A 20,187-nucleotide genomic window follows, 5' to 3' on the forward strand; every position below is an offset into this window, starting at 1 on the left:
TAGTTCCCAGTAGCACCCTCTTCTAATATGTGTACTTTTAAAGAATTATCAAAATTTGGTGATCCGAATCTCTATCTTTGTGAATTCAGTTAGTTCCTAGTAGGCCGCAATAGTAATAAGTGGACTGTTTGGGATATACAAAAATTTTCAGGAATTGAATCAAAATTTGTAGGCGAATTCAGTGAGTTCCCAATGGGACATGCCTGTGTGAGTGTGCTTTTCAATATATAGCAACATTTAAGGAACGGAATCTAAGTTTCATGGTGAATTCAGTAGGTTCCCAATAGGATTCGCATGTAATAAGCTTGTTATTCAAGATAGAGCAACGTTTTAACGAACTGAAACACTGTTTCTTTGTGAATTCAGTTAGTTCCCAGTAGCACCCTCTTGTAATATGTGTACTTTTAAAGATTTATCAAAATTTGGTGAGCCGAATCTCAGTAACTTGGTGAATCAGTTAGTTCCCAATAGGCCCAGTAGTAGTAAGTCGAGTGTTCGGGATATAGAAAAATTTTCACGAATGGAATTAAAATTTCTAGGCGAATTCAGTGAGTTCCAAACGGTACATGCTTGTATGAGTTCGCTCTTCAATATATAGCAACATTTTAAGGAACGGAATCTAAGTATCACGTTGAATTCAGTAGGTTCCCAATAGGATTCACATGTAATAAGCTTGTTATTCGAGACAGAGCAACGTTTTAACGAACTGAACCATGTTTCTTTGTGATTTCAGTTAGGGCCCAGTAGCAGGCTCTTGTAATATGTGTACTTTTAAAGATTTATCAAAATTTGGTGAGCCAAATCTCAGTAACTTTGTTAATTCAGTTAGTTCCTAGAAGGCCGCAATAGTAATTGGTGGACAGTTCGGGATACATAAAATTTCCAGGAATTGAATCAAAATTTCTAGGCGAATTCAGTGAGGTCCCAATGGGACATGCTTCTTTGAGTGTGCTTTTCAATATATAGCAACATTTAAGGAACGGAATCTAAGTTTCATGGTGAATTCAGTAGGTTCCCAATAGGATTCGCATGTAATAAGCTTGTTATTCAAGATAGAGCAATGTTTTAACGAACTGAAACACTGTTTCTTTGTGAATTCAGTTAGTTCCCAGTAGCACCCTCTTGTAATATGTGTACTTTTAAAGATTTATCAAAATTAGGTGAGCCGAATCTCTGTAAGTTCGTGAATTCAGTACTTCCTAGTAGGCCGCAATAGTAATAAGTGGACAGTTCCGGATATAGATAAATTTTTAAGAATGGAATTAACATTTCTAGGCAAATTCAGTGAGTTCCAAATGGGACTTGCTTGTATGAGTGTGCTTTTCAATATATAGCCACATTTTAATTAACGGAATCTAAGTACCATGGTGAATTCAGTAGGTTCCCAATAGGATTCGCATGTAATAAGCTTGTTATTCGAGATAGAGCAATGTTTTAACGAACTGAAACACTGTTTCTTTGTGAATTCAGTTAGTTCCCAGTAGCAGGCTCTTGTAATATGTGTACTTTTAAAGATTTATCAAAATTTCGTGGGCCGAATCTCAGTAACTTGGTGAATTCAGTTAGTTCCCAATAGGCCGCAGTAGTAATAAGTGGTCTGTTCGGGATATAGAAAAATTTTCACGAATGGAATCAAAATTTCTAGGTGATATCAGTGAGTTCCCAATGGGACATGCCTGGGTGAGTGTGCTTTTCTATATATAGCAACATTTTAAGGAACGGATTCTAAATATCACTTTGAATTCAGTAGGTTCCCAATAGGATTCGCATGTAATCAGGTTGTTATTCAAGATAAAGCAACGTTTTTACGAACTGAAACACTGTTTCTTTGTGATTTCAGTTAGTTCCCAGTCCACCCACTTAGATATGTGTACTTTTAAAGATTTATCAAAATTTGGTGAGCCGAATCCCTAACTTTGTGAATTCAGTTAGTTCCTAGTTGGCCACAGTAGTAATAAGTGGACTTTTCGGGGTATAGAAAAATTTTCACAAATGGAATCAAAATTTCTAGGTGAATTCAGTGAGTAGCCAATGGGACAAGCCTGTGTGAGTGTGCTTTTCAATATATAGCAACATTTTAAGGAAAAGAATCAATGTATCACGTTGAATTCAGTAGGATACCAATAGGATTCGCATTTAATCAGGTTGTTATTAAGGATAGAGCTAAGTTTTAACGACCTGAAACACCGTATCTTTGTGAATTCAGTTAGTTCCCAGTAGCACCCTCTTGTAATATGTGTACTTTTAAAGAATTATCAAAATTTGGTGAGCCGAATATCTAACTTTGTGAATTCAGTTAGTTCCTTGTAGGCCGCAATAGTAATAAGAGGACTGTCCGGGATATAGAAAAATTTTCAGTAATTGAATCAAAATTTGTAGGCGAATTCAGTGAGTTCCAATTGGAACATGCCTGTGTGAGGGTGCTTTTCAATATATAGCAACATTTTAAGAAACGGAATCTAAGTATCATGGTGAATTCAGTAGGTTCCCAATAGGATTCACATGTAATAAGCTTGTTATTCAAGATAGAGCAACGTTTTAAGGAACTGAAACACTGTTTCTTTGCGAAATCAGTTAGTTCCCAGTAGCAGGCTCTTGTAATATGTGTACTTTTAAAGATTTACCAAAATTTCGTGATCCGAATCTCAGTAAATTGGTGAATTCAGTTAGTTCCCAATAGGTCGCAGTAGTAATAAGTGGACTGTTCGGGATATAGAAAAATTTTCACGAATGGAATTAAAATTTCTAGGCGAATTCAGTGAGTTCCCAATGGGACATGCTTGTATGAGTGTGCTTTTCAATATATAGCAACATTTTAAGGAACGGAATCTAAGTATCACTTTGAATTCAGTAGGTTCCCAAAAGGATTCGCATGTAATAAGCATGTTATTCAAGATAGAGCATCGTTTTAACGAACTGAAACACTGTTTCTTTTTGAATTCAGTTAGTTCCCAGTAGCATGCTCTTGTAATATGTTTACTTTTAAAGATTTATCAAAATTTGGTGAGCCGAATCTCTGTAAGTTTGTGAATTCAGTTACTTCCTAGTAGGCCGCAATAGTAATAAGTGGACTGTTCGGGATATAGAAAAATTTTCACGAATGGAATTAGCATTTCTAGGCAAATTCAGTGAGTTCCAAATGGGACATGATTGTATGAGTGTGCTTTTCAATAAATAGCAACATTTTAAGGAACGGTATCTAAGTATCACGTTGAATTCAGTAGGTTCCCATATGGATTCGCATGTAATAAGCTTGTTATTCGAGATAGAGTAACGTTTTAACGATCTGAAACACGGTTTCTTTGTGAATTCAGTTAGTTCCCAGTAGCAGGCTCTTGTAATATGTGTACTTTTAAAGATTTATCAAATTTTGGTGAGCCGAAACTCAGTAACTTGGTGAATACAGTTAGTTCCCAATAGGCCGCAGTAGTAATAAGTGGACAGTTTGGGATATAGAAAAATTTTCACGAATGGAAATAAAATTTCTAGGCGAATTCTGTGAGTTCCCAATGGGACATGCTTGTATGAGTGTGCTTTTCATTATATATATCAACATTTTAATTAACGGAATCTAAGTATCACGTTGAATTCAGTAGGTTCCCAATAAGATTCACATTAATAAGCTTGTTATTAGAGATAGAGCAACGTTTTAACGAACTGAAACACTGTTTCTTTGTGAATTCAGTTAGTTCCCTGTAGCAGGCTCCTGTAATATGTGTACTTTTAAAGATTTATCAAAATTTGGTGGGCCGAATCTCAGCAACTTGCTGATTTCAGTTATTTCCCAATAGTCCGCAGTAGTTCTAAGTGGACTTTTCGGGGTATAGAAAAATTTTCACCAATGGAATCAAAATTTCTAGGTGAATTCAGTGAGTTCCCAATTTGACATGCTTGTATGAATGTGCTTTTAAATATATAGAAACATTTTAAGGAACGGAATATGAGTATCACGTTGAATTCTGTAGGTTCCCAATAGGATTTGCATGTAATCAGGTTGTTATTCAAGATAGAGTAACGTTTTAACGAACTGAAACACTGTTTCTTTGTGAATTCAGTTAGTTCCCAGTAGCAGGCTCTTGTAATATGTGTACTTTTAAGGATTTATCAAAATATGGTGAGCCGAATCTCAGTAATTTGGTGAATTCAGTTAGTTCCCATAGGCTGCAGTAGTAATAAGTGGACTGATCGGGATATTGAAAATTTTTCACGAATGGAATCAAAATTTCTACGTTAATTCAGTGAGTTCCCAATGGGACATGCTTGTATGAGTGTGCTTTTCAATATATAGCAAAATTTTAAGGAACGGGATAGAAATATCAAGTGGAATTCAGTAGGTTCCCAGTAGGATTCGCATGTAAAAAGGTTGTTATTCAAGTAGAGCAACGTTCTAACCACAGAAAAACTGTTTCTTTGTGAATTCAGTTAGTTCCTAGTAGCAGGCTCTTGTAGTATGTGTACTTTTAAAGATTTATCAAAATTTGGTGAGCCGAATCTCAGTAACTTGGTGAATTCAGTTAGTTCCTAGTAAGCCGCAATAGTAATAAGTGTACTATTCTGGATATAGAAAAATTGTCACGAATTGTATCATAATTTCTAGGAGAATTCAGTGAGATCCCTAGGGGACATGCTTGTATGAGTGTTTTTTACAATATATAGCAACATTTTAAGGAACGAAATCTAAGTATCATGGTTAAATCAGTAGGTTCCCAATAGGATTCACATGTAATGAGCTTGTTATTCGATACAGAGCAACGATTTAACGAACTGAAACACTGTTTCTTTGTGAATTCAGTTAGTTCCCAGCAGCAGGCTCTTGTAATATGTGTACTTTTAAAGATTAATCAAAATTTGTTGAGCCGAATCTCAGTAACATGGTGAATTCAGTTAGTTCCCAATAGGCCGCAGTAGTAATAAGTGGTCTGCTCGGGATATAGAAAAACTTTCACGAATGGAAATAAAATTTCTAGGCGTATTCAGTGAGTTCCAAATGGGACATGCTTGTATGAGTGAGCTTTTCATTATATAGCAAAATTTTAAGGAACGGAATCTAAGTGTCATGGTGAATTCAGTAGGTTCCCAATAGGATTCGCATGTAATAAGCTTGTTATTCGAGATAGAGCAACGTTTTAACGAACTGAAACACTGTTTCTTGTGATTTCAGTTAGTTCCCAGTAGCAGGCTCTTGTAATATGTGTACTTTTAAAGATTTATCAAAATTTGGTGAGCTGAATCTCAGTAATAAGGTGAATTCAGTGAGTTCCCAATAGGCCGCAGAGGTACTTAGTGGACTGTTCGGGATATAGACAAATTTTCACGAATGGAGTCAAAATTTCTAGGTGAATTCAGTGAGTTCCCAATGGGACATGCCTGTGTGAGTGTGCTTTTCAATATATAGCAAAATTTTAAGGAACGGAATCTAAGCATCACGTTGAATTCAGTAGGTTCCCAATAGGATTCGCATGTAATCAGGTTGTTATTCAAGATAGAGCAACGTTTTAACGAACTGAAACACTGTTTCTTTGTGAATTCAGTTAGTTCCCAGTAGCAGGCTCTTGTAATATGTGTTCTTTAAAGATTTATCAAAATTTGGTGAGCCGAATCTCAGTAACTTTGTGAATTCACTTAGTTCCTAGAAGGCCGCAATAGCAATAAGTGGACAGTTCGGGATATAGAAAAATTTTCAGGAATTGATTCAAAATTACTAGGCGAATTCACTGAGTCCCAATGGAAGATGCTTGTATGAGTGTGCATTTCAAGATATATAACCATTTTTACGAACAGAATCTAAGTGTCATGGTGAATTCAGTAGGTTCCCCCTATGTTTCGCATGTAACAAGAGTAGTATCAAAGGTAGAGCTAAGTTTTAACGACCTGAAACACCGTTTCTCTCTGCATTCAGTTAGTTCCCATTAGCAGGCTCTTGTAATATGTGTACTTTTAAAGATTTATCAAAATTTGGTGAGCCGAATCTCAGTAACTTGGTGAATTCAGTTAGTTCCCAATAGGCCGCAGTAGTAATAAGTGGAGTGTTCGGGATATAGAAAAATTTTCACGAACGGAATTAAAATTTCTAGGCGAATTCAGTGAGTTCCAAATGGGACATGCTTGTATGAGTGTGCTTTTCAGTATATAGCAATATTTTAAGTAATGGAATCTAAGTATCACGTTGAATTCAGTAGGTTCCCATTAGGATTCGCATGTAATAATCTTGTTATTCGAGATAGAGCAACGTTTTAACGAACTGAAACACTGTTTCTTTGTGAATTCAGTTAGTTCCCAGTAGCAGGCTCTTGTAATATGTATACTTTTAAAGATTTATCAAAATTTGGTGAGCAGAATCTCAGTAACTTGGTGAATTCAGTTAGTTCCCAATAGGCCGCAGTAGTACTAAGTGGACTGTTTGGGAAATAGAAAAATTATCACGAATGGAATGAAAATTTCTAGGTGAATTCAGTGAGTTCCCAACGGGACATACCTGTGTGAGTGTGCTTTTCAATATATAGCAACATTTATGGAACGGAATCTAAGTATCACGTTGAATTCAGTAGGTTCCCAATAGGATTCGCATGGAATAAGCTTGTTATTCAAGATAGAGCAAAGTTTTAACGAACTGAAACACTGTTTCTTTGTGAATTCAGTTAGTTCCCAGTAGCAGAATCTTGTAGTATGTGTACTTTTAAATATTTAACAAAATTTCGTGACCCGAATCTCAAAATTGGTGAAAACAGTTAATTCCTAGTAGGCCGCAATAGTAATACGTGGACTGTTCTGGTTAAAAAAAATGTTCACGAATGGAATCAAAATTTCTAGGTGAATTCAGTGAGTTCACAATGGGACATTCTTGTTTGAGTGTGCTTTTCAATATATAGCAACATTTTAACTTACGGAATCTAAGTATAATGATGAATTCAGCAGGTTCCCAAAAGGATTCGCATGAAATATGAGTACTATTCAAGGTAGAGCAACGTTTTAACGAACCGAAACACTGTTTCTTTATACATTCATTTAGTTCCCATTTCAGGATCTAGTTACATGTGTACTTTTAAAGATTTATCAAAATTTCGTGAGCCGAATCTCAGTAACTTGATGAATTCAGTTAGTTCCCAATAGGCCGCAATAGTAATAAGGGGACTGCTCGGGATACAGAATAATTTTCACGAATGGAATCAAAATTTCTAGGCGAATTCTCTGAGTACCAAAGATGGATGCTTGTATGAGTGTGCTTTTCAAGATATATAACCATTTTAACGAACGGAATCGAAGTATCATGGTGAATTCAGTAGGTTCCCCATATGTTTCGCATGGAAAAAGAGTAGTATTAAAGGTAGAGCTAAGTTTTAACGACCTGAAACACCGTATCTTTGTGAATTCAGTTAGTTCCAAGTAGCACCCTCTTGTAATATGTGTACTTTTAAAGAATTATCAAAATTTGGTGAGCCGAATATCTAACTTTGTGAATTCAGTAAGTTCCTTGTAGGCCGCAATAGTAATAAGAGGACTGTCCGGGATATAGAAAAATTTTCAGTAATTGAATCAAAATTTGTAGGCGAATTCAGTGAGTTCCAATTGGAACATGCCTGTGTGAGTGTGCTTTTCAATATATAGCAACATTTTAAGAAACGGAATCTAAAAATCATGGTGAATTCAGTAGGTTCCCAATAGGATTCACAGGTAATAAGCTTGTTATTCAAGATAGAGCAACGTTTTAACGAACTGAAACACTGTTTCTTTGCGAAATCAGTTAGTTCCCAGTAGCAGGCTCTTGTAATATGTGTACTTTTAAAGATTTACGAAAATTTCGTGAGCCGAATCTCAGTAACTTGGTGAATTCAGTTAGTTCCCAATAGGTCGCTGTAGTAATAAGTGGACTGTTCGGGATATAGAAAAAATTTCACGAATGTAATTAAAATATCTAGGCGAAATCAGTGAGTTCCCAATGGGACATGCTTGTATGAGTGTGCTTTTCAATATATAGCAACATTTTAAGGAACGGAATCTAAGTATCACTTTGAATTCAGTAGGTTCCCAAAAGGATTCGCATGTAATAAGCTTGTTATTCAAGATAGAACATCGTTTTAACGAACTGAAACACTGTTTCTTTTTGAATTCAGTTAGTTCCCAGTAGCATGCTCTTGTAATATGTGTACTTTTAAAGATTTATCAAAATTTGGTGAGCCGAATCTCTGTAAGTTTGTGAATTCAGTTACTTCCTAGAAGGCCGCAATAGTAATAAGTGGACTGTTCGGGATATAGAAAAATTTTCACGAATGGAATTAGCATTTCTAGGCAAATTCAGTGAGTTCCAAATGGGACATGATTGTATGAGTGTGCTTTTCAATATATAGCAACATTTTAAGGAACGGTATCTCAGTATCACGTTGAATTCAGTAGGTTCCCAATTGGATTCGCATGTAATAAGCTTGTTATTCGAGATAGAGCAACGTTTTAACGATCTGAAACACTGTTTCTTTGTGAATTCAGTTAGTTCCCAGTATAGGCTCTTGTAATATGTGTACTTTTAAAGATTTATCAAATTTTGGTGAGCCGAATCTCAGTAACTTGGTGAATACAGTTAGTTCCCAATAGGCCGCAGTAGTAATAAGTGGACAGTTTGGGATATAGAAAAATTTTCACGAATGGAAATAAAATTTCTAGGCGAATTCTGTGAGTTCCCAATGGGACATGCTTGTATGAGTGTGCTTTTCATTATATATATCAACATTTTAATTAACAGAATCTAAGTATCACGTTGAATTCTGTAGGTTCCCAATAGGATTCACATTAATAAGCTTGTTATTCGAGATAGAGCAACGTTTTAACGAACTGAAACACTGTTTCTTTGTGAATTCAGTTAGTTCCCTGTAGCAGGCTCCTGTAATATGTGTACTTTTAAAGATTTATCAAAATTTGGTGGGCCGAATCTCAGCAACTTGCTGATTTCAGTTACTTCCCAATAGTCAGCAGTAGTTCTGAGTGGACTTTTCGGGGTATAGAAAAATTTTCACGAATGGAATCAAAATTTCTAGGTGAATTCAGTGAGTTCCCAATGGGACATGCCTGTGTGAGTGTGCTTTTCAATATATAGCAACATTTTAAGGAGCGGAATCAAAGTATCACGTTGAATTCAGTAGGTTCCCAATAGGATTCGCATTTAATCAGGTTGTTATTAAAGATAGAGCAACGTTTTTACGAACTGAAACACTGTTTCTTTCTGAATTCAATTAGTTCCCAGTAGCACCCTCTTGTAGTATGTGTACTTTTAAAGATTTATCAAAATTTGGTGAGACGAATCTCTTACTTTGTGAATTCAGTTAGTGCCTGGTAGGCCGCAATAGTAATAAATGGACTGTTCGGGGTATAGAAAAATTTTCAGGAATTGAATCAAAATTTGTAGGCGAATTCAGTGAGGTCCCAATGGGACATGCTTGTTTGAGTGTGCTTTTCAATATATTGCAACATTTTAAGGAACGGAATCTAAGTATATTGGTGAATTCAGTAGGTTCCCAATAGGATTCGCATGTAATAAGCTTGTTATTCGAGATAGAGCAACGTTTTAACGAACTGAAACACTGTTTCTTTTTGAATTCGGTTAGTTCCCTGTAGCAGGCTCTTCTAATATGTGTACTTTTAAAGATTTATCAAAATTTGGTGAGCCGAATCTCAGTAACTTTGTGAATTCAGTTAATTCCTTGAAGGCCGCAATAGTAATAAGTGGACAGTTCGGGATATAGAAAAATTTTCAGGAATTGAATCAAAATTTCTAGGCGAATTCAGTGACTTCCGAATGGGACATGCTTGTATGAGTGTTCTTGTCAATATATACAACCTTTTGAGGAACGGAATCTAAGTATCCTGGTGAATTCAGTAAGTTCCCAATAAGATTCTCATGTAATAAGCTTGTTATTTAAGATACAGCAACGTTTTAAAGAACTGAAACACTGTTTCTTTGTGAATTCAGTTAGTTCCCAGTAGCAGGCTCTTGTAATATGTGTTCTTTTAAAGATTTATCAAAATTTCGTGGGCCGAATCTCAGTAACTTGGTGAAGTCAGTTAGTTCCCAATAGGACGCAGTAGTAATAAGTGGACTGTTCGGGATATAGAAAAAATTCACGAATGGAATCAAAATTTCTAGGTTAATTCAGTGAGATCCCAAAGGGACATGCTTGCATGAGTGGGCTTTTCAAGATATACAAAAATTTTAATGAACGTAGTCTTAGTATCACGTTGAATTCTGTAGGTTCCCAATAGGATTCAAAGGAATAAGCTTCTTATTCAAGATAGAACAACGTTTTAACGAACTGAAACACTGTTTCTTTTTGAATTCAGTTAGTTCCCAGTAGCAGGATCTTGTAGTATGTGTACTTTTAAAGATTTATCAAAATTTCGTGAGCCGCATCTCAGGAAATTAGTGAATACAGTTAATTCCTAGTAGGCCGCAATAGTAATATGTGGACTGTTCGGGATAAAGAAAAATTTTCACGAATGGAATCAAAATTTCTAGGTGAATTCAGTGAGTTCCCAATGGGACATGCTTGTTTGAGTGTGCTTTTCAAGATATAGCAAGATTTTAACTTACGGAATCTAAGTATCATGATGAATTCAGCAGGTTCCCAGTAGGACTCGCATGTAATATGAGTACTATTCAAGATAGAGCAACATTTTAACGAACCGAAACACTGTTTCTTTGTGAATTCAGTTAGTTCCCATTTCAGGCTCTAGTTATATGTGTACTTTTAAAGATTTGTCAAAATTTCGTAGGCCGAATCTCAGTAACTTGATGAATTCAGTTAGTTCCAAATAGGCCGCAATAGTAATAAGTGGACTGCTTGGGATACAGAATAATTTTCACGAATGGAATCAAAATTTCTAGGCGAATTCATTGAGTCCCAATGGGAGATGCTTGTATGAGTGTTTTTTTACAATATATAGCAACATTTGAAGGAACGAAAACTAAGTATCTTGGTGAATTCAGTAGGTTTCCAATAGGATTCGCATGTAATAAGCTTGTTTTTCGATATAGAGCAAAGTTTTAATGAACTGACACTGTTTCTTTGTGAATTCAGTTAGTTCCAGGTAGCAGGCTCTTGTAATATGTGTACTTTTAAAGATTTATCAAAATTTGGTGAGCCGAATCTCAGTAACTTTGTGAATTCAGTTAATTCTTTGAAGGCCGCAATAGTAATAAGTGGACAGTTCGGGGTATAGAAAAATTTTCAGGAATTGAATCAAAATTTCTAGGCGAATTCAGTGAGTTCCCAATGGGACATGCTTGTATGAGTGTTCTTGTCAATATATACAACCTTTTGAGGAACATAATCTAAATATCCTGGTGAATTCAGTAAATTCCCAATAAGATTCTCATGTAATAAGCTTGTTATTTAAGATACAGCAACGTTTTAAAGAACTGAAACACTGTTTCTTTGTGAATTCAGTTAGTTCCCAGTAGCAGGCTCTTGTAATATGTGTTCTTTTAAAGATTTATCAAAATTTCGTGGGCCGAATCTCAGTAACTTGGTGAAGTCAGTTAGTTCCCAATAGGACGCAGTAGTAATAAGTGGACTGTTCGGGATATAGAAAAAATTCACGAATGGAATCAAAATTTCTAGGTTAATTCAGTGAGATCCCAAAGGGACATGCTTGCATGAGTGGGCTTTTCAAGATATACAAAAATTTTAATGAACGTAGTCTTAGTATCACGTTGAATTCTGTAGGTTCCCAATAGGATTCAAAGGAATAAGCTTCTTATTCAAGATAGAACAACGTTTTAACGAACTGAAACACTGTTTCTTTTTGAATTCAGTTAGTTCCCAGTAGCAGGATCTTGTAGTATGTGTACTTTTAAAGATTTATCAAAATTTCGTGAGCCGCATCTCAGGAAATTAGTGAATACAGTTAATTCCTAGTAGGCCGCAATAGTAATATGTGGACTGTTCGGGATAAAGAAAAATTTTCACGAATGGAATCAAAATTTCTAGGTGAATTCAGTGAGTTCCCAATGGGACATGCTTGTTTGAGTGTGCTTTTCAAGATATAGCAAGATTTTAACTTACGGAATCTAAGTATCATGATGAATTCAGCAGGTTCCCAGTAGGACTCGCATGTAATATGAGTACTATTCAAGATAGAGCAACATTTTAACGAACCGAAACACTGTTTCTTTGTGAATTCAGTTAGTTCCCATTTCAGGCTCTAGTTATATGTGTACTTTTAAAGATTTGTCAAAATTTCGTAGGCCGAATCTCAGTAACTTGATGAATTCAGTTAGTTCCCAATAGGCCACAATAGTAATAAGTGGACTGCTTGGGATACAGAATAATTTTCACGAATGGAATCAAAATTTCTAGGCGAATTCATTGAGTCCCAATGGGAGATGCTTGTATGAGTGTTTTTTTACAATATATAGCAACATTTGAAGGAACGAAAACTAAGTATCTTGGTGAATTCAGTAGGTTTCCAATAGGATTCGCATGTAATAAGCTTGTTTTTCGATATAGAGCAAAGTTTTAATGAACTGACACTGTTTCTTTGTGAATTCAGTTAGTTCCAGGTAGCAGGCTCTTGTAATATGTGTACTTTTAAAGATTTATCAAAATTTGGTGAACCGAATCCAGGTAACTTGGTGAATTAAGTTAGTTCCCAAAAGGCCGCAGTCGTAGTAAGTGGAATGTTCGGGATATAGAAAAATTTTCACGATTTAAATCAAAATTTCTAGGCGAATTCATTGAGTTCCCAATGGACATGCTTGTATGAGTGTGCTTTTCAATATATAGCAACATTTTACGGGACGGAATCTAAGTATCACTTTGAATTCAGTAGGTTCCCAATAGGATTCGCAAGTAATAAGCTTGTTATTCGAGACAGAGCAACGTTTTAATGATCTGAAACACTGTTTCTTTGTGAATTCAGTTAGTTCCCAGTAGCAGGATCTTGTAATATGTGTACTTTTAAAGATTTATCAAAATTTCGTGAGCCGAATCTCTGTACGTTCGTGGAATCAGTACTTCCTAGTAGGCCGCAATAGTGATAAGTGGACTGTTCGGGATATAGACAAATTTTCAAGAATTCAATCAAAATTTGTAGGCGAATTCAGTGAGTTCCCAATGGGACATGCTTGTATGAGTGTGCTTTTCAATATATAGCAACATTTTAATTAACGGAATCTAAGTATCATGGTGAATTCACTAGGTTCCCAATAGGATTCGCATGTAATAAGCTTGTTATTCGAGACAGAGCAATGTTTTAACGAACTGAAACACTGTTTCTTTGTGAATTCAGTTAGTTCCCAGTAGCAGGCTCTTGTAATATGTGTACTTTTAAAGATTTATCAGAATTTGGTGAGCCGAATCACAGTAACTTGGTGAATTCAGTTAGTTACCAATAGGCCGCAGTAGTAATAAGTGGTCTGTTCGGGATATAGAAAAATTTTCACGAATGTAATCAAAATTTCTAGGTGATTTCAGTGAGTTTCCAATGGGACATGCCTGGGTGAGTGTGCTTTTCAATATATAGCAACATTTTAAGGAACGGAATCTAAGTATCACGTGGAATTCAGTGGGTTCCCAATAGGATTCGCATGTAATCAGGTTGTTATTCAAGATAGAGCAAGGTTTTTACGAACTGAAACACTGTTTCTTTGTGAATTCAGTTAGTTCCCAGCCACCCACTTGAATATGTGTACTTTTTAAGATTTATCAAAATTTGGTGAGCCGAATCCCTAACTTTGTGAATTCAGTTAGTTCCTAGTAGGCCACAGTAGTAATAAGTGGACTTTTCGGGGTATAGAAAAATTTTCACAAATGGAATCAAAATTTCTAGGTGAATTCAGTGAGTTCCGAATGGGACAGGCCTGTTTGAGTGTGCTTTTCAATATATAGCAACATTTTAAGGAACAGAATCAATGTATCATGTTGAATTCAGTAGGTTCCCAATAGGATTCGCATTTAATCAGGTTGTTATTAAAGATAGAGCAACGTTTTTACGAACTGAAACACTGTTTCTTTGTGAATTCAGTTAGTTCCCAGTAGCACCCTCTTGTAATATGTGTACTTTTAAAGAATTATCAAAATTTGGTGAGCCGAATCTCTAACTTTGTGAATTCAGTTAGTTCCTTGTAGGCCGCAATAGTAATAAGAGGACTGTCCGGGATATAGAAAAATTTTCAGTAATTGAATCAAAATTTGTAGGCGAATTCTGTGAGTTCCAATTGGAACATGGCTGTGTGAGTGTGCTTTTCAATATATAGCAACGTTTTAAGAAACGGAATCTAAGTATCGTGGTTAATTCAGTAGGTTCCCAATAGGATTCACATGTAATAAGCTTGTTATTCAAGATAGAGCAACGTTTTAAGGAACTGAAACACTGTTTCTTTGCGAAATCAGTTAGTTCCCATTAGCAGGCTCTTGTAATATGTGTACTTTTAAAGATTTACCAAAATTTGGTGAGCCGAATCTCAGTAACTTGGTGAATTCAGTTAGTTCCCAATAGGTCGCAGTAGTAATAAGTGGACTGTTCGGGATATAGAAAAATTTTCACGAATGGAATTAAAATTTCTAGGTGAAATCAATGAGTTCCCAATGGGACATGCTTGTATGAGTGTGCTTTTCAATATATAGCAACATTTTAAGGAATGGAATCTAAGTATCACTTTGAATTCAGTAGGTTCCCAAAAGGATTCGCATGTAATAAGCTTGTTATTCAAGATAGAGCATCGTTTTAAAGAACTGAAACACTGTTTCTTTCTGAATTCAGTTAGTTCCCAGTAGCATGCTCTTGTAATATGTGTACTTTTAAAGATTTATCAAAATTTGGTGAGCCGAATCTCTGTAAGTTTGTGAATTCAGTTACTTCCTAGTAGGCCGCAATAGTAATAAGTGGACTGTTCGGGATATAGAAAAATTTTCACGAATGGAATTAGCATTTGTAGGCAAATTCAGTGAGTTCCAAATGGGACATGATTGTATGAGTGTGCTTTTCAATATATAGCAACATTTTAAGGAACGGTATCTAAGTATCACGTTGAATTCAGTAAGTTCCCAATTGGATTCGCATGTAATAAGCATGTTATTCGAGATAGAGCAACGTTTTAACGATCTGAAACACTGTTTCTTGGTGAATTCAGTTAGTTCCCAGTAGCAGGCTCTTGTAATATGTGTACTTTTAAAGATTTATCAAATTTTGGTGAGCCGAATCTCAGTAACTTGGTGAATACAGTTAGTTCCCAATAGGCCGCAGTAGTAATAAGTGGACAGTTTGGGATATAGAAAAATTTTCACGAATGGAAATAAAATTTCTAGGCGAATTCTGTGAGTTCCCAATGGGACATGCTTGTATGAGTGTGCTTTTCATTATATATATATCAACATTTTAATTAACGGAATCTAAGTATCACGTTGAATTCAGTAGGTTCCCAATAGGATTCACATTAATAAGCTTGTTATTCGAGATAGAGCAACGTTTTAACGAACTGAAACACTGTTTCTTTGTGAATTCAGTTAGTTCCCTGTAGCAGGCTCCTGTAATATGTGCACTTTTAAAGATTTATAAAAATTTGGTGGGCCGACTGTCAGCAACTTGCTGATTTCACTTACTTCCCAATAGTCCGCAGTAGTTCTGAGTGGACTTTTCGGGGTATAGAAAAATTTTCACGAATGGAATCAAAATTTCTAGGTGAATTCAGTGAGTTCCCAGTGGGACATGCCTGTGTGAGTATGCTTTTCAATATATAGCAACATTTTATGGAACGGAATCAAAGTATCACGTTGAATTCAGTAGGTTCCCAATAGGATTCGCATTAAATCAGGTTGTTATTAAAGATAGAGCAAAGTTTTTACGAACTGAAACACTGTTTCTTTCTGAATTCAGTTAGTTCCCAGTAGCACCCTCTTGTAATATGTGTACTTTTAAAGATTTATCATAATTTGGTGAGACGAATCTCTTACTTTGTGAATTCAGTTAGTGCCTGGTAGGCCGCAATAGTAATAAATGGACTGTTTGGGGTATAGAAAAATTTTCAGGAATTGAATCAAAATTTGTAGGCGACTACAGTGAGGTCCCAATGGGACATGCTTGTTTGAGTGTGCTTTTCAATATATTGCAACATTTTAAGGAACGGAATCTAAGTATATTGGTGAATTCAGTAGGTTCCCAATAGGATTCGCATGTAATAAGCTTGTTATTCGAGATAGAGCAACGTTTTAACGAACTGAAACACTGTTTCTTTTTGAATTCAGTTAGTTCCCTGTAGCAGGCTCTTCTAATATGTGTACTTTTAAAGATTTATCAAAATTTGGTGAGCCGAATCTCAGTAACTTTGTGAATTCAGTTAATTCCTTGAAGGCCGCAATAGTAATAAGTGGACAGTTCGGGGTATAGAAAAATTTTCAGGAATTGAATCAAAATTTCTAGGCGAATTCAGTGAGTTCCCAATGGGACATGCTTGTATGAGTGTTCTTGTCAATATATACAACCTTTTGAGGAACATAATCTAAATATCCTGGTGAATTCAGTAAATTCCCAATAAGATTCTCATGTAATAAGCTTGTTATTTAAGATACAGCAACGTTTTAAAGAACTGAAACACTGTTTCTTTGTGAATTCAGTTAGTTCCCAGTAGCAGGCTCTTGTAATATGTGTTCTTTTAAAGATTTATCAAAATTTCGTGGGCCGAATCTCAGTAACTTGGTGAAGTCAGTTAGTTCCCAATAGGACGCAGTAGTAATAAGTGGACTGTTCGGGATATAGAAAAAATTCACGAATGGAATCAAAATTTCTAGGTTAATTCAGTGAGATCCCAAAGGGACATGCTTGCATGAGTGGGCTTTTCAAGATATACAAAAATTTTAATGAACGTAGTCTTAGTATCACGTTGAATTCTGTAGGTTCCCAATAGGATTCAAAGGAATAAGCTTCTTATTCAAGATAGAGCAACGTTTTAACGAACTGAAACACTGTTTCTTTTTGAATTCAGTTAGTTCCCAGTAGCAGGATCTTGTAGTATGTGTACTTTTAAAGATTTATCAAAATTTCGTGAGCCGCATCTCAGGAAATTAGTGAATACAGTTAATTCCTAGTAGGCCGCAATAGTAATATGTGGACTGTTCGGGATAAAGAAAAATTTTCACGAATGGAATCAAAATTTCTAGGTGAATTCAGTGAGTTCCCAATGGGACATGCTTGTTTGAGTGTGCTTTTCAAGATATAGCAAGATTTTAACTTACGGAATCTAAGTATCATGATGAATTCAGCAGGTTCCCAGTAGGACTCGCATGTAATATGAGTACTATTCAAGATAGAGCAACATTTTAACGAACCGAAACACTGTTTCTTTGTGAATTCAGTTAGTTCCCATTTCAGGCTCTAGTTATATGTGTACTTTTAAAGATTTGTCAAAATTTCGTAGGCCGAATCTCAGTAACTTGATGAATTCAGTTAGTTCCCAATAGGCCACAATAGTAATAAGTGGACTGCTTGGGATACAGAATAATTTTCACGAATGGAATCAAAATTTCTAGGCGAATTCATTGAGTCCCAATGGGAGATGCTTGTATGAGTGTTTTTTTACAATATATAGCAACATTTGAAGGAACGAAAACTAAGTATCTTGGTGAATTCAGTAGGTTTCCAATAGGATTCGCATGTAATAAGCTTGTTTTTCGATATAGAGCAAAGTTTTAATGAACTGACACTGTTTCTTTGTGAATTCAGTTAGTTCCAGGTAGCAGGCTCTTGTAATATGTGTACTTTTAAAGATTTATCAAAATTTGGTGAACCGAATCCAGGTAACTTGGTGAATTAAGTTAGTTCCCAAAAGGCCGCAGTCGTAGTAAGTGGAATGTTCGGGATATAGAAAAATTTTCACGATTTAAATCAAAATTTCTAGGCGAATTCATTGAGTTCCCAATGGACATGCTTGTATGAGTGTGCTTTTCAATATATAGCAACATTTTACGGGACGGAATCTAAGTATCACTTTGAATTCAGTAGGTTCCCAATAGGATTCGCAAGTAATAAGCTTGTTATTCGAGACAGAGCAACGTTTTAATGATCTGAAACACTGTTTCTTTGTGAATTCAGTTAGTTCCCAGTAGCAGGATCTTGTAATATGTGTACTTTTAAAGATTTATCAAAATTTCGTGAGCCGAATCTCTGTACGTTCGTGGAATCAGTACTTCCTAGTAGGCCGCAATAGTGATAAGTGGACTGTTCGGGATATAGACAAATTTTCAAGAATTCAATCAAAATTTGTAGGCGAATTCAGTGAGTTCCCAATGGGACATGCTTGTATGAGTGTGCTTTTCAATATATAGCAACATTTTAATTAACGGAATCTAAGTATCATGGTGAATTCACTAGGTTCCCAATAGGATTCGCATGTAATAAGCTTGTTATTCGAGACAGAGCAATGTTTTAACGAACTGAAACACTGTTTCTTTGTGAATTCAGTTAGTTCCCAGTAGCAGGCTCTTGTAATATGTGTACTTTTAAAGATTTATCAGAATTTGGTGAGCCGAATCACAGTAACTTGGTGAATTCAGTTAGTTACCAATAGGCCGCAGTAGTAATAAGTGGTCTGTTCGGGATATAGAAAAATTTTCACGAATGTAATCAAAATTTCTAGGTGATTTCAGTGAGTTTCCAATGGGACATGCCTGGGTGAGTGTGCTTTTCAATATATAGCAACATTTTAAGGAACGGAATCTAAGTATCACGTGGAATTCAGTGGGTTCCCAATAGGATTCGCATGTAATCAGGTTGTTATTCAAGATAGAGCAAGGTTTTTACGAACTGAAACACTGTTTCTTTGTGAATTCAGTTAGTTCCCAGCCACCCACTTGAATATGTGTACTTTTTAAGATTTATCAAAATTTGGTGAGCCGAATCCCTAACTTTGTGAATTCAGTTAGTTCCTAGTAGGCCACAGTAGTAATAAGTGGACTTTTCGGGGTATAGAAAAATTTTCACAAATGGAATCAAAATTTCTAGGTGAATTCAGTGAGTTCCGAATGGGACAGGCCTGTTTGAGTGTGCTTTTCAATATATAGCAACATTTTAAGGAACAGAATCAATGTATCATGTTGAATTCAGTAGGTTCCCAATAGGATTCGCATTTAATCAGGTTGTTATTAAAGATAGAGCAACGTTTTTACGAACTGAAACACTGTTTCTTTGTGAATTCAGTTAGTTCCCAGTAGCACCCTCTTGTAATATGTGTACTTTTAAAGAATTATCAAAATTTGGTGAGCCGAATCTCTAACTTTGTGAATTCAGTTAGTTCCTTGTAGGCCGCAATAGTAATAAGAGGACTGTCCGGGATATAGAAAAATTTTCAGTAATTGAATCAAAATTTGTAGGCGAATTCTGTGAGTTCCAATTGGAACATGGCTGTGTGAGTGTGCTTTTCAATATATAGCAACGTTTTAAGAAACGGAATCTAAGTATCGTGGTGAATTCAGTAGGTTCCCAATAGGATTCACATGTAATAAGCTTGTTATTCAAGATAGAGCAACGTTTTAAGGAACTGAAACACTGTTTCTTTGCGAAATCAGTTAGTTCCCATTAGCAGGCTCTTGTAATATGTGTACTTTTAAAGATTTACCAAAATTTGGTGAGCCGAATCTCAGTAACTTGGTGAATTCAGTTAGTTCCCAATAGGTCGCAGTAGTAATAAGTGGACTGTTCGGGATATAGAAAAATTTTCACGAATGGGATTAAAATTTCTAGGTGAAATCAATGAGTTCCCAATGGGACATGCTTGTATGAGTGTGCTTTTCAATATATAGCAACATTTTAAGGAATGGAATCTAAGTATCATTTTGAATTCAGTAGGTTCCCAAAAGGATTCGCATGTAAAAAGCTTGTTATTCAAGTTAGAGCATCGTTTTAACGAACTGAAACACTGTTTCTTTTTGAATTCAGTTAGTTCCCAGTAGCATGCTCTTGTAATATGTGTACTTTTAAAGATTTATCAAAATTTGGTGAGCCGAATCTCTGTAAGTTTGTGAATTCAGTTACTTCCTAGTAGGCCGCAATAGTAATAAGTGGACTGTTCGGGATATAGAAAAATTTTCACGAATGGAATTAGCATATCTAGGCAAATTCAGTGAGTTCCAAATGGAACATGATTGTATGAGTGTGCTTTTCAATATGTAGCAACATTTTAAGGAACGGTATCTAAGTATCACGTTGAAT

The sequence above is a fragment of the Rattus norvegicus genome, chromosome 17, assembly GCF_021556685.1.
Source record: "Rattus norvegicus strain SHRSP/BbbUtx chromosome 17, alternate assembly SHRSP_T2T, whole genome shotgun sequence".
In the NCBI taxonomy this organism is placed as follows: Eukaryota; Metazoa; Chordata; class Mammalia; order Rodentia; family Muridae; genus Rattus; species Rattus norvegicus.